The sequence below is a fragment of the Pogona vitticeps genome, chromosome 3 (genome assembly GCF_051106095.1).
Source record: "Pogona vitticeps strain Pit_001003342236 chromosome 3, PviZW2.1, whole genome shotgun sequence".
Taxonomy (NCBI): Eukaryota; Metazoa; Chordata; class Lepidosauria; order Squamata; family Agamidae; genus Pogona; species Pogona vitticeps.
This window is the reverse complement of record NC_135785.1, coordinates 177,441,781-177,454,179: the sequence shown is the minus strand read 5'-3', so window position 1 is coordinate 177,454,179 and position 12,399 is coordinate 177,441,781. Positions and strand designations below refer to the sequence as shown.

The following is a 12,399-nucleotide window of genomic DNA, read 5'->3' as shown; positions in this document are numbered from 1 at the left end:
AAAGAGGAGAGCTCTACCAGCATACAAAGCTTGTCCTAGGGAGTACAACTTTCAGGAGAACCACAGGACATAAAGGATGCAAACACTGTCACACTGTACAACAACAAAGGTGACAGAGGCGACTGCAATAACTACTGTGGCATCTCCTCAGCATTGTAGGGAAGCTGCTTGCCTGTGTTGTGCTGAAGAGACTCCAGGTGCTTGCAGACAGAGTCCATCCAGAATCACAGTGTGGATTTCGAGCTAATAGATCCACCATTGACATGGTATTCTCCCTCAGACAGTTGCAGGAGAAATGTAGCCACTCTTTGTGGCCTCTATAGATCTTGCAAAGGCCTTTGATTTGGTTAGCAGGGAGGGCCTTTTTAAAATACTTCCCAAGACTGGATGTCCATCTCGACTCCTCGATATCTGGCGGAACGCCTATTCCCACCAAGTTCTACCCGTGTCACTCATGCGAGCCAGGAGGTGAGGTTGAGGAGCCTAACGCCGAGGGAGGCCCGGAAGGAGAAGACAAGAAATCGGGCCTTCTCGATGGTGGCTCCTCGCCTCTGGAACAATCTCCCTCCTGAGATTCGCGGGTCTCCCTCGCTGGGTATCTTTAAGAAACAATTGAAGACATGGATGTTTGGGCAGGCCTTTCCATCATATTCCTCTTGACCTCCTTCTTCCCTCTTTACTGTTTCTGTTTTGCACTCTATGTAATGTATTGTAGTGTTTTTATTAATTAGAATTGCTTATTTATATTGTTACTGTATTTTATTGTTGTTAGCCGCCTAGAGTGGTCCTCACCGACCAGATAGGCGGAGTATAAATTAAATAAATAATAATAATAATTAACATCATCAGGTCCTTTCATGAGGAAATGAAGGACACTGTAGTTTTTGATGACTCAACATCAGATCCCTTTGACATCCAAAGTGGAGTGAAACACGGCTCTGTTTGGGATCTTTTTTGCTGTCATGCTGAAGCACATCTTTGGGCACGCCTTTGGAATGGCAACAGAAGGTGTCTATCTCTGGACTGGATCAGATGGAAAGCTCTTCAATCTCTCTAGCTTGAGATCCAAGACCAAAGTCCAACTGAAATGCATGCGGGACTTCCTCTTCACCGATGATGCAGCTGTTGTTGCCCATTCTGCTGAAGACCTCCAACAACTCATGAATCATTTTAGCAAGGCCTGCCAAGCGTTTGGACTAACAATCAGCCTGAAGAAAACACAAGTTGTGGGCCAGGGCATGGACTTACTGTACCTCCCTCTATTACCATCTCAATACAAGAATTGGAGATTGTTCATGGTTTCGTGTACCTTGGCTCAACAATCTCTGATATTCTCTCCCTAGATGTCGAGCTGGATAAACACATTGGCAAAGCAGCTACCATGTTCTCTAGATTCACAAAGAGAGTATGGCTTAATAAGAAGCTGAGAGCATATACCAAGATCCATGTCTATAGAGCCTGTGTCCAGAGTACACTTCTGTAGAGCAGTGAGTCCTGGACTTTTTGTGCATAGCAAGAGAGGGAGCTGAACACGTTCCATATGCATTGTCTCTGACACATTTTGGTATCATCTGGCAGGACAAAGTTCCAAATAGAGTAGTCCTAGAATGAGCTGGAATTTTTAGCATGTATACATTACTGAAACAGCGATGTCTACATTGGCTTGGACATGTTGTGAGAATGGCTGACAGTCGGATTCCAAAAGGTCTTCTGTATGGAGAATTAGTGCAGGGAAAGCACCCCAGAGGGAGACCACAGCTGCGATACAAGGAAATCTGCAAGTGGGATCTGAAGGCCTTAGGAATAGACCTCAACAGATGGGAAACATTGACATCTGAGCATTCAGCCTGGAGGCAGGCAGTACAGCATGGCCTCTCCCAATTTGAAAAGACATTTTTTCCGCAGGCCGAAGTAAAGAGGCAGACCCAAACCCAGCAAAATCAGGGAGCTGTATTTGTCTTCAGTGTGGAAGGGATTGTCACTCTTGAATTGGCCTTCTCAGCCACACTAGATGCTGTTCCAAGACTTCTATTCAGAGCACGTTACCACAGTCTCTCGAGAGTCTGAAGGATGCCTAAATGCCCATGGGTCATACTGATTGGGAATAATGGGAAATGCAAAGCCCAACACATTGGGGAAGACAGATCTAGAATGTTTCCTTTTTTTTGTCTGTGTATAAACAAATGCATAAGGAGATATTTTAGTGTACTGGCACCTGTGAACAGGTAGGCACTGGCCCACAGCTGGAGTCAACCTGGATATCTTCCTTGTCACTCCAAGGTCTCAGTTAAAGGTCAATGGAAAGCTACAAATGTCTTCATATCCGAGGCCACTGTGTATGAAGAGTTGTTGAATCAAAGGGTACAGGACAGTGAGAAGATGAAAAGGGTGGGAAAATTTGCATACAAAGAGATTTCCACTCAGCTGGGACTATAAAAGGAGCAGGAAAAGCCCTCCAGCAGGTGAAGAGGGGATCAGATTATAGGAGGATTGGGAGAGTTGAGATAGAAATGAAGAATTCAACTGAGGCAAACGAAGGAGAGAGTGTAACTGAGGAATGGCCTGAGTGGGCAAAATAGCAAATAATAAATGTGATATAGATACATATACAGAACCCCTGTATGATCAGGATAGATTCAGAAGTTCAGCATAAACACAAATTTAGGATGAAATCAATATAGCCACCCTAAAAAATAAAAATAGCAATTATGAGAGCACAAGTACTAAAATGCACAAAAACCATATTATATAAAGGCTATGAAAATAAGAGGTTCTCCTGGCACTAAAAAGTTCTCTTGGCACAATGTAGGTGTCAGGTGGACCTCTCTGGGAAGGGCATTCCCTAACTAGTGCGACACCACAAATTTAGCCCTCAGCTTCCCCACATCAGATGAGAAAACTGAGTGCCTCTGACAAGGATTTAAGGACTATGTCGCCAACTCACATGCTCAAGGCTAGAATCCTATGTGTATTTATTTGCTATGTGGAAGCTTGTTTAAATTGCTCTGAATTGCTCTTTTGCACCCATCCCCTCCTGCACAATTTTTTTGAAACTCTTGGGCCAGTGGGACAGAAGTTGCCCCAATTACATCATGAGATATTTTGTACACATGCAAAATAATAACAATATAGCTTAGTAGATTGGAGTGGCTAGTCATGGAACGAGATACTGGGGATTTAAATACCCACTGTGCCTCTCAGGAGAGATCACCTAGAGCATGGGTGGATTAAGTGCCCTGATGGGATTGATGAGATTATATGTCCTTCCATCTTTGTAGCCTTGGGGAAGCTGCATGATCCCAGAGTGCCACCAGAAGAAAGGACTAATGAACCAATTCCATACCAGAAAACTCTGGAAAGGGTTGCCAAATATTGGAGTGTACTTGAAGGCACATACAGTTGTGTTCAAAATTATTCAGCCCCCACTGAAATTGAATGTTTTGGCCATTTTGACATTGATTTTGATCATTCAGTCATCTTGCTTACATTTACATGAAAGAGGCACTTGTAGGTCAGAGAAATATAACCTTAAGTTTATAATGAAATAACCACAAATGTCTTTTCTGTGCTCACATCATTATTAGTTTTTATTCAACCCCCAAGTGACATTCAATCTTAGTACTTAGTACAACATCCTTTTACAGTTATAACAGCTTTTAAACGTGAAGCATAGCTTGACACAAGTGTCTTGCAGCGATCTACGGGTATCTTCGCCCATTCTTCATGGGCAAAAGCCTCCAGTTCAGTCAAATTCTTAGGCTTGCGCACTGCAACTGCTTTCTTTAAGTCCCACCAGAGGTTCTCAATCAGATTTAAGTCTGGTGACTGCGATGGCCACTCCAAAATGTTCCAGCCTTTCCTCTGCAACCATGCTCTAGTGGACTTGGAGGTATGCTTGGGATCATTGTCCTGTTGAAAGGTCCAACGTCTCCCAAGCCTCAGGTGTGTGACGGACTGCATCACATTTTCATCCAATATCTCCTGGTACTGAAGAGAATTCATGGTACCTTGTACAGTACACGCTGAAGCTTCCCTGTACCTGCAGAAGCAAAACAGCCCCAAAGCATTATTGACCCTCCGCCATGCTTCACAGTAGGCAAGGTGTTCTTTTCGTCATATGCCTTGTTCTTCCTCCTCCAAACATAGCGTTGATCCATGGGCCCAAACAGTTCTAATTTTGTTTCATCAGTCCACAAAACACTATCCCACAACTTTTGTGGTTTGCCCACATGACTTTTGGCATACTGCAGTCGACTCTTCTTATTCTGAACCTGGGGGTTCTGGCATGGAGACCTTCATTACGCAGTGTGCGCCTTATTGTCTGAGCTGAAACTTCTATACCCACATCTGACAAATCTTTTTTCAGTTCCTCAGCAGTCACACGGGGACTTTTCACCACTCTATGCTTCAGGTAGCGCACAGCAGTCGAAGTCAGCATCTTCTTTCTTCCACGACCAGGTAGCATTTCAACAGTGCCCTTTGCCTTGAATTTGTGAATGATGCTTCCTATGGTGTCTCTTGGTATGTTTAACTTCTTTGCAATCTTCTTATAGCCATTGCCCTTCCTGTGAAGACAAATCACCTCTTCTCTTGTCTTCCTGGACCATTCTCTTGACTTCACCATGTTTGTAACCACACCAGTAAATGTCTAGAAGGAGCTGAGTATCACAGTCATTTTAAAGCTGCCTAATTGGTGCTTATTATGCTTGATTGGTGCTCGGTGACATCCACAGGTGTTTTCAATACCTGATCGAAAACACCTGAATGAACCTCTCTTCTTCAGAGTGGTAGTCTTTAAGGGGTTGAATAATTGTGGCAATGAAGAAACCACAAAAGAAACATTTACTACTGTATTACATAAACAATTGATGTTATTTTAGTTGCATTTGGTTCTTTAAAACGTCCTTGTAGGATTTCATTCTGAATACAATTCCAAATGTACACTATAGTCCCTAAACCCCTTTACAGCATTGGGGGTTGAATAATTTTGAACACAACTGTACAGTATTGATGGATAGTAACAGCTGCCTTTTAAAGCAAAAGAGAGTAGCAACCTAATATGCAGTCTACACAATATCCTTACAATGGTGCATGAGGACAGATTTGTGCTGGCAGGTCCACTCCATAGCTTATCATTCAGTGACATTCAGCCAAAAGTTTTTAAAAAAACACCTTCAGTGGGAAATGCTGCATTCAATCTTGGTGTTGGATACGGTCACTATATGGTTGTTTCATACAGACAACTTACCCCTCGATGTCACAGTAATGAACACACAGCGACTGACTAATGCATATATGAACTCATCTTGAATCCACTTAGCACATTAAGTAGCAGAAGGTGGCAATGACCATGAATCTGGATTGATGCCTGTGTCAAATCTAGCTCTGCCGTTCAAGCAGAGTGAGCGAGGACTTCGCTTCAGGCGACAGATGCTGGATGGTGTGGAGGAGGAGGAAGCGGCAGCAGCGGCTGTGACCTGGTTGTTTTTGCCTCTGATCAATCTGCCGCCTTCAATTGTAGTGGAGCTTGCTGTCCCATCACCGGTTTCAAAATAAAGCTACTCCTGTGGGGTTTGCTGGATGGAATGAGGGGTGAGAGGAAGGGGCACCACCTTGACCTTCACCTCAGGCGGCAACTCTTATCTTGGGCCAGCACCCACCTGTTACACGCCTCCCCAGAGAACTTTCGACGCCACACTTCCCTCGATATAGGACTTATCTTGTTTTTATTTATTTATTTATTATTTTTGTTTGTTGTTTGGGGGGGGACGCCCGCCACTCGCTCCACTTGTAGTCCCAGCGACCTCAGCTAATGAAGACGTCAGCTAAGCGGGACGGGTTTACAAACCCCCATCGCCACCTATGCCCTCTCCCCTCCTCCAAGCCTCTCCCCCAAACTCCGCCACCGCCACATTTCACACTCCTCTTGAATGACGATCTCAGCAGACGCGGGGAGACACGCAGCCTCAATGACACCGCCGAGGTTTCCGAGGCTGCCCCAGCGGGAGGTTTGAGGGAAGAGGACCAGACGAGGCGCGAGGGGCGGGCGGCTGAGGGGGTGTGGGAGGGGGAAGGAGGCGGGAAAAAGGGGGAAAGGAGAGAGAGAGAGCGAGAAAGAGAGAGCGAGAGAGCTCTGCTGGGTGGAATACTAATCAGGCGGGTTCACCGTCTGCAGCAAGCCGGCTGCTGCCTCCGCTGCGGAACCGCGCGTAGACAGGCGCACTTTGACAACCTCTTTCCCATCCACCCGCCCCCGAGCTCATCAGGCTCAGCTGCGAGGGAAGCACCTTGGTGCAGGCAAAGGGCGCGCGCGCGGGGTGGGCTGGGGGTGGGGTGGGGAGAGACAGGCACTTCCAGGCGCTCGCTCGCTCGCCCTCCCCTTCACCTTTCCTGGCCCGCCGCACGCGCCCTTTCCCCTCCTCTCTCGCCCCCCCCCCCCCGCCGGCCCTCCTTCTCCCGCCGCCGTCCTTTCGTGGCTTTCCGCGCGGAGCTTCCCAGGAACCCGGCTGGTCTCACACCTGCTGTCCCGACCTGCGGGGCTGCCGCGGCGCCGGCGTCACCCAACTTTGGAGCCCCGGGCGCCGCCGCTCCGGGCTGGCGCGTCTTCTCGGCGCAGCTCTAGAAGGGGGGAAGGCGAACGCAGGGGCGAGAATCCATCCTCGCGCCTCTCCCTCCCTCCCTCCCACCTCGTTTCCCCCCTCGGAGAGCCCCGGCGGCGCCCATGGCCGCGCGGAGGCGAACTTCTCCTCCCCGCCTGCCCCTTCTCCTGCTTCGCCGAGGAGCGCTCCTCAGCGTCTTCGCGGCTGGAGACCGGCGGCTGCCGCGGGATCTAGGCAGCCACGGCTTGTGAACACCCCGCGGGTTACTTTCGCCTTCTCTGGTCGCCCTGAGGAGGCAGGGAGGCGGCGGGGGGGGGGGGCGGTTGTTGAGAGACCTTGCTCGCCTGCCCTCGGGCTCCGCTTCGCGCGCTCTGATCTTCATCTTGGCACGAACCAATGCAGATGCAGCCCAGGTTTTAGCGGGTTTCTTTCAGACGGCCGGGGGACGTGGGGGTTGCTTTGGATGGTGGTGGTGGTGGTGGTACTGCTGCTGCTGCCGCCGCCGCCGTTGCTGCTGCCGCCACCACCGCGTCTGCGGGAGAGCCTTCGTTATCCATCACGGGTGCCACTTCCTAAACGCGGTCTTAATTGCCAACTAATCTCCTTCGGCGGCGGCTCTCCACGGGTGTCATGCAGTCCCTCATCTCTCCTGTGACCAAGGCGATTCTGGTGGCTCTGTTCATCTTCGCCATCCTCCTTATCCTCTATGTGATCCTCTGGTACATCTGCCGAGATGTGGATTGCGATCATGGGATCTGATCTGGGATGCTGCTGGGCAGAGGCGTGAGGGACAAGTTCTTGTTGCTATCTAGACCTGGGAAGACGGATCGGAAGGGGCAGAGGGCAGAAAGAGAGGAAAGGAGGAAACATCTGCCCGGATCAAAACCAAATCTACGGGAGTCCTTGGGGGGAAGAACTACCGTCAAAGCTGGCCATGAGATTGACCTTCAGAGATCAGGGTGATCCGGTGAGTCTCTCCACTTCTTCTTTACAGAAGGGGAACGGGGAAAGAGACAAAACTTTATCTATTATTTGTTGCAGCAACAAGAAAAAAACCCCTCAACATTTGAGTGTACTGTATCTGTTCCTCTTGAAAGTGCTCCATTGTCAGGCTGGCAGTTTCGAGTGATTATTTCGTATACTCCTCCGTCTAACCCTGTATTTATAAGGACGGGGGCTGCCCGTCCCCTTGTTAGCTCTTCTCCGGTTTGTGTTTTCCTTGCGGTTTTAAATCTTGAGGAATACAAGGTGTCTTCTGTCTGTTAGACACAGGCTATGGATCCTATGCTCACTAGCTTTTCATTAAGTGAAGACGGTAGGACTAAAAAAGGAACGCAAAAAGTGGCTGTTTAAGCAAGACGAAAAGCTTTGATGGTGTTCCCCCCCCCTCTTCTTCAAAGTCTGCCTTTTTAAAAGCCCAGGATCTGTGCGTGTGACTGAGAAGGTGCAAGGCTGCTATCACAAGGACTTTTAGTCTTTGCAGCCGCCAAATTGGTATGCAGGAGGTAACTGCATTGCTAAACAGACCATAAAGGTAAGCCCGTGTGACAGAAGGAACAACTGCGCTTTGTGAATTTCGAAGGTGGAAAATAGAAAAGGTACCTGAACATCAGGGCTTGTGTGTGCAAGATTCAAGGGGCAAACATGTTGCATGGCATAAACTCTCTAGAAAGATTTTGGCTCTTATACCAACCATCCTGAATCGATTTGCATTTTTTTAAAATGCCCAGTGATGAATTTGGGGATTGCTGGGTTTTGCTTTGTTTTCTGTCCAAAGCATTTGAAATGGTATGGGAAAGAGAAGAACGTATTGGATGTATCCTTTCTGGAAAACAGCCAAGATTCTGTTTTTAAATGTATCACCCCTCCCTCCTCAAGCTGTATTGACAGCTGATGCAATCCTATTCCCTTAAAATAAATCCACAGGAGTTTTACCACTGAATTCAGTGGGAGGAGGCTTCTACCTGATGTGTTTACACTTGCAGAGTAGATGAACATTGGGGGATACCATGGGAAACACATTGGCTTTCCTATATGGCTTCCACAGGATAGAGATAATGTGGCGATCCACACAAAAGCTTGTGATGATGAAAGTATATCATCAGCCTAGCATGCTGTAAAAAGAGGGGGAGGGAGAATATCAGTCCCAATGACAAGGAGAAGATCAAAAGTGAGATGTCTCTCTGAAATGGAGGGTCAGATAGTGGCAATAAACCTTCCTACTGTACTATTTCTGTGGCTGACTGAAAAGGACTTATGAATGAGAGCACAGACCAGAGGCTGTATTCCTGTTAATTAGTGGCTGCATGCTGTGTGAAAGAAGAGGCACTATCTCTGTCTCACACAGCATCTGCACCAATGAAGAGGGACACTTGGAGGAAGGAAGCAAGAGGTACATTGATTTTTGTTTTACACTCTGCAAAGATCCCCATGTAGTCAAAGCTGTACAGCTCTGTGATCTGAGATGGCCTTGCATTACATTGCCTGAAGGTGACTTCTCTCCAAAGCCTTGTTTATATTGTTTTTAAAGGGGGAGATAAAACCTTTCCTTGTAAAGTGATATCCATTCACTTTGCTGCAGCCCACATTGCACCTGAAAAGTCCTGCAGGATTGATCAGTCTTGACAATGCAGCCTACCATCTATTATGATTGCAGCAGCAGTGCCGTAAGTGTTTACATGCCCGGCAACTATATTGCTGAATCCATTTGTTTGTCTTATCTTTCTCCAGCTGAAATGCCTGCTGTTCAAGACTGAACAAGTAAAAGGCCATGAGCAGGTTTAAAAAAAAAAAAAAAAAATTAGCCCATCTTTCTTTAAATCAGTTTCCTACAGTGTTTTGCTCTTTCTGTGTTACATTATCTAGAACACCATGTGACTCTCTCCAAAGGGCAACAGCAGCCCTTTGCTAACACATGTAAGACCGCTCAGATGTTATGTACTGATTTCATAACAAATGGATATGTTCAACTGCATAAACTTGGTTTGAAATGAATGAGAATTACTCAAGAGTATGTTGATAGCTTTGCATTGATTCTGTTTATGTCAATAGAGACCGTGCAAGTTCACTTTCTGATGGAGAGAACTGGTGTTGAATAACAGAAAGAATAATATGACTAATATATGTTAAAGATGGTATTTTTGTATCTCAATGATTGTTTTTTTTTAAAAAATAGCAAAGTACTAATTTATTTTTGCTGGTGGGTGAGTGAACATATAGACATGACACAAGAGGAAACACATTTGCATGGACAGCTAAATTGTTTTTCATCTGTAGACAATTTGCATATATCTTATGATTTCACTACTAAGGAAATCCCTTTACATTCTTTTTTGCAATAGATTAGAACATATTCAAGTGAGAAAAGTAATTTATAATCCACACTCACTGAATATGAACTTCATAAATATTTGTGGTGTGACACTATGTATCTTGAAACCTTTACCAATACATTGTTGCAACCTATAATGCTTTGCTTCCTAACATTTACTTGGAAGGGAGCCTTATTAAAAAATAAATGGGACTTATTATCCAAGTTAGTGCCTTTACTCTGCAATATAATAGAGTTTTTTAAAGAAGAAATTCTCACTAAATTCAGTTATACTTACTTGTAGGTAAAACTGCAGTGTTTGAATCATAATTTTACAATCTTGCAACCCAATCCTATGCATGTTTAACAAAATTTGATTCACTGCACTCCCTGGTGTGTGTGTGTGTGTGTGTGTGTGTGTGTGTGTGTGTGTGTGTGTGTGTGTGTGTGTGAGAGAGAGAGAGAGAGAGAGAGAGAGAGAGAGAGAGAGAATTCTGAGTAAACACATATGGGAGCAAACCATTAATATTACTGCAAAATCTTGATATGAAGAAACATTTTCATATGAAACCTTAACAAAGTTCCTTTAATACACTGGTTCTTAACCTTGGGTTACTCAGGAGTTTTGGACTGCAACTCCCAGAAGCCTTCACCACCAACTGTGCCGGCTGGGGTTTCTGGGAGTTGCAGTTCAAAAACATCCGAGTAACAAACGTTAAGAACCACTGCTTTAATACAGTGGACCCTCTACTTAAGGAATTAATCCATATTGGAATGGTGGCTGCAAGTCGAAAAGTCTGTAAGTCGAATCTCCATTGACCTACAATGCACTGAAAACCGATTAATCCCATAACCAGTGGTTTTTATTCTATTTTTATTCCATTTTGGTTTTTTCTGGTCTGTAAGTCGATTCTCTGGCTGCAAGTCGAATCTAAATTTTGCAGCCAGAGAAGTCTGTAACTCGAAAAGTCTGTAAGTCGAGCCGTCTGTAAGTCGAGGGTCCACTGTACATAGTAGCCAAAATCCTGTTACTTAGCATAGTAAATCACTCTAGAGCAGGTCCACTGAATCAATGACAATTTGGTGGTTCAACTTCCCTCATAAGCTCCATGGGCCAAATGGGTCTACTCTAACTGCAATTTATTTTAGCATAGTAAGTTGCTGTTTGAGTAGGCCCATTTGACTCAATGGAACTTATGAAGGAGTTGACTCTAAATGTGCATTAATTCAGTGGGCCAACTCCAGTGTAATTTAATATAAGCAAGAGCATCAAGGACAGTGTTAAAAGAATTTAAATATAAGGTTGAATGAGTATGTTCAATAAGATTTTCTCTTCTGCTATATGTTTTTGGTAGACAACTATGGCGAGAATGTATATTGTTAAATATAAACCCATCTTTTACTATCTAGCCAGTAAGTGTTCTATGCGGAACACCCAGTATATGCCCAGAGAACAAGGAACTGTCTTGAATATTTTTGGGAAGGTTAGTTAGAATTATAGATGGTATATTTTCTGTTCTGTCCTGATGATATAATTAAATAAAATGATGTTTGAGTTAAGCATTGTATTTGGGGCACTTGTATCCTGTTGTCTCATTTGCATTCATCTGTTTGTCAAATAGCATTAACTGGAAAAAATGATCTATGAATTACTTATGTAATTCCTGCAACAGGGATGTAGGAAGCTGCCTAATACAAGATCAGACTATTCACCTGTCTAGCCTGATACCATCTATTCTAACTGGCAGTGGCTCCTTGAGATCTGACAGAGATGTTTCCCATCATTTTCTGCCTTATCTTTGTAACTCAAAATGCCAGTTAGTCCACTTGTAAAGTGTATACTTGAATGCCAATGCTTGACTGTCAGTGCTGTTGTCTGTGAAAGGTCCTTTGCCCGTCTCGCCTTCCAATGCCACTGTTGTCCAGTAGCTGCCCTTAAGGAGCTTCTCTGCCTCATCATCATTGGAACTATCCATTCTCTTCTGCTGATGCAACTGTGACTTCTGGAGAGGACGGGTGCATAGTCTGGTGTCTCAGCTGTGACCATTCCAGCTTGAGTTTCTCCTCTAGGAGACCAGACTTGTAATGGAATCTGGCCTCTTGTCAGCACTGCTCTCAGTCCACTTATAAAGTACACTTACACTGAATTAGTCTTTCAAAACCCCTTGTTAGGTGTGCATCCAAGAGGAAGCAACAATGGAAGCCGCAATGATGAAACTCAGGCTGTCATACTTGGGTGTTATCATGAGAAGGCAAGAGTCCCTGGAAAAGACAGTAGTGCTGGGAAAACGTACTTACTTATTTAACTTATATGCTGCCCACACTACCCAAAGGTCTCTGGGCGGCTTACAACAATTTGAATAAAAGTTAAAAGAATTAAATTACAATTAAAAATTCAATGCTCTATAAAATTGCCATCAGGACCCACAGTTGATATTATTTCAATTAAAAGCCTTCTGGAACAGGAAGGTTTTGACCTGGCGCCGAAAC

The 12,399-nt window shown here is 45.1% G+C and overlaps 1 protein-coding gene across 1 annotated transcript in view; it reads left to right on the top strand.

Moving 5' to 3' along the window:
- The first annotated feature begins 6,426 nt into the window (after positions 1-6,426).
- ZBED1 (zinc finger BED-type containing 1) overlaps positions 6,427-12,399 on the top strand; it is a 50,431-nt gene continuing 44,458 nt past the window's right edge. Inside the window, exon 1 of the mRNA XM_072994408.2 lies at positions 6,427-7,566. The gene's annotated coding sequence lies outside the window, so the exon portion shown is untranslated. The remainder of the gene's footprint in view (positions 7,567-12,399) is intronic.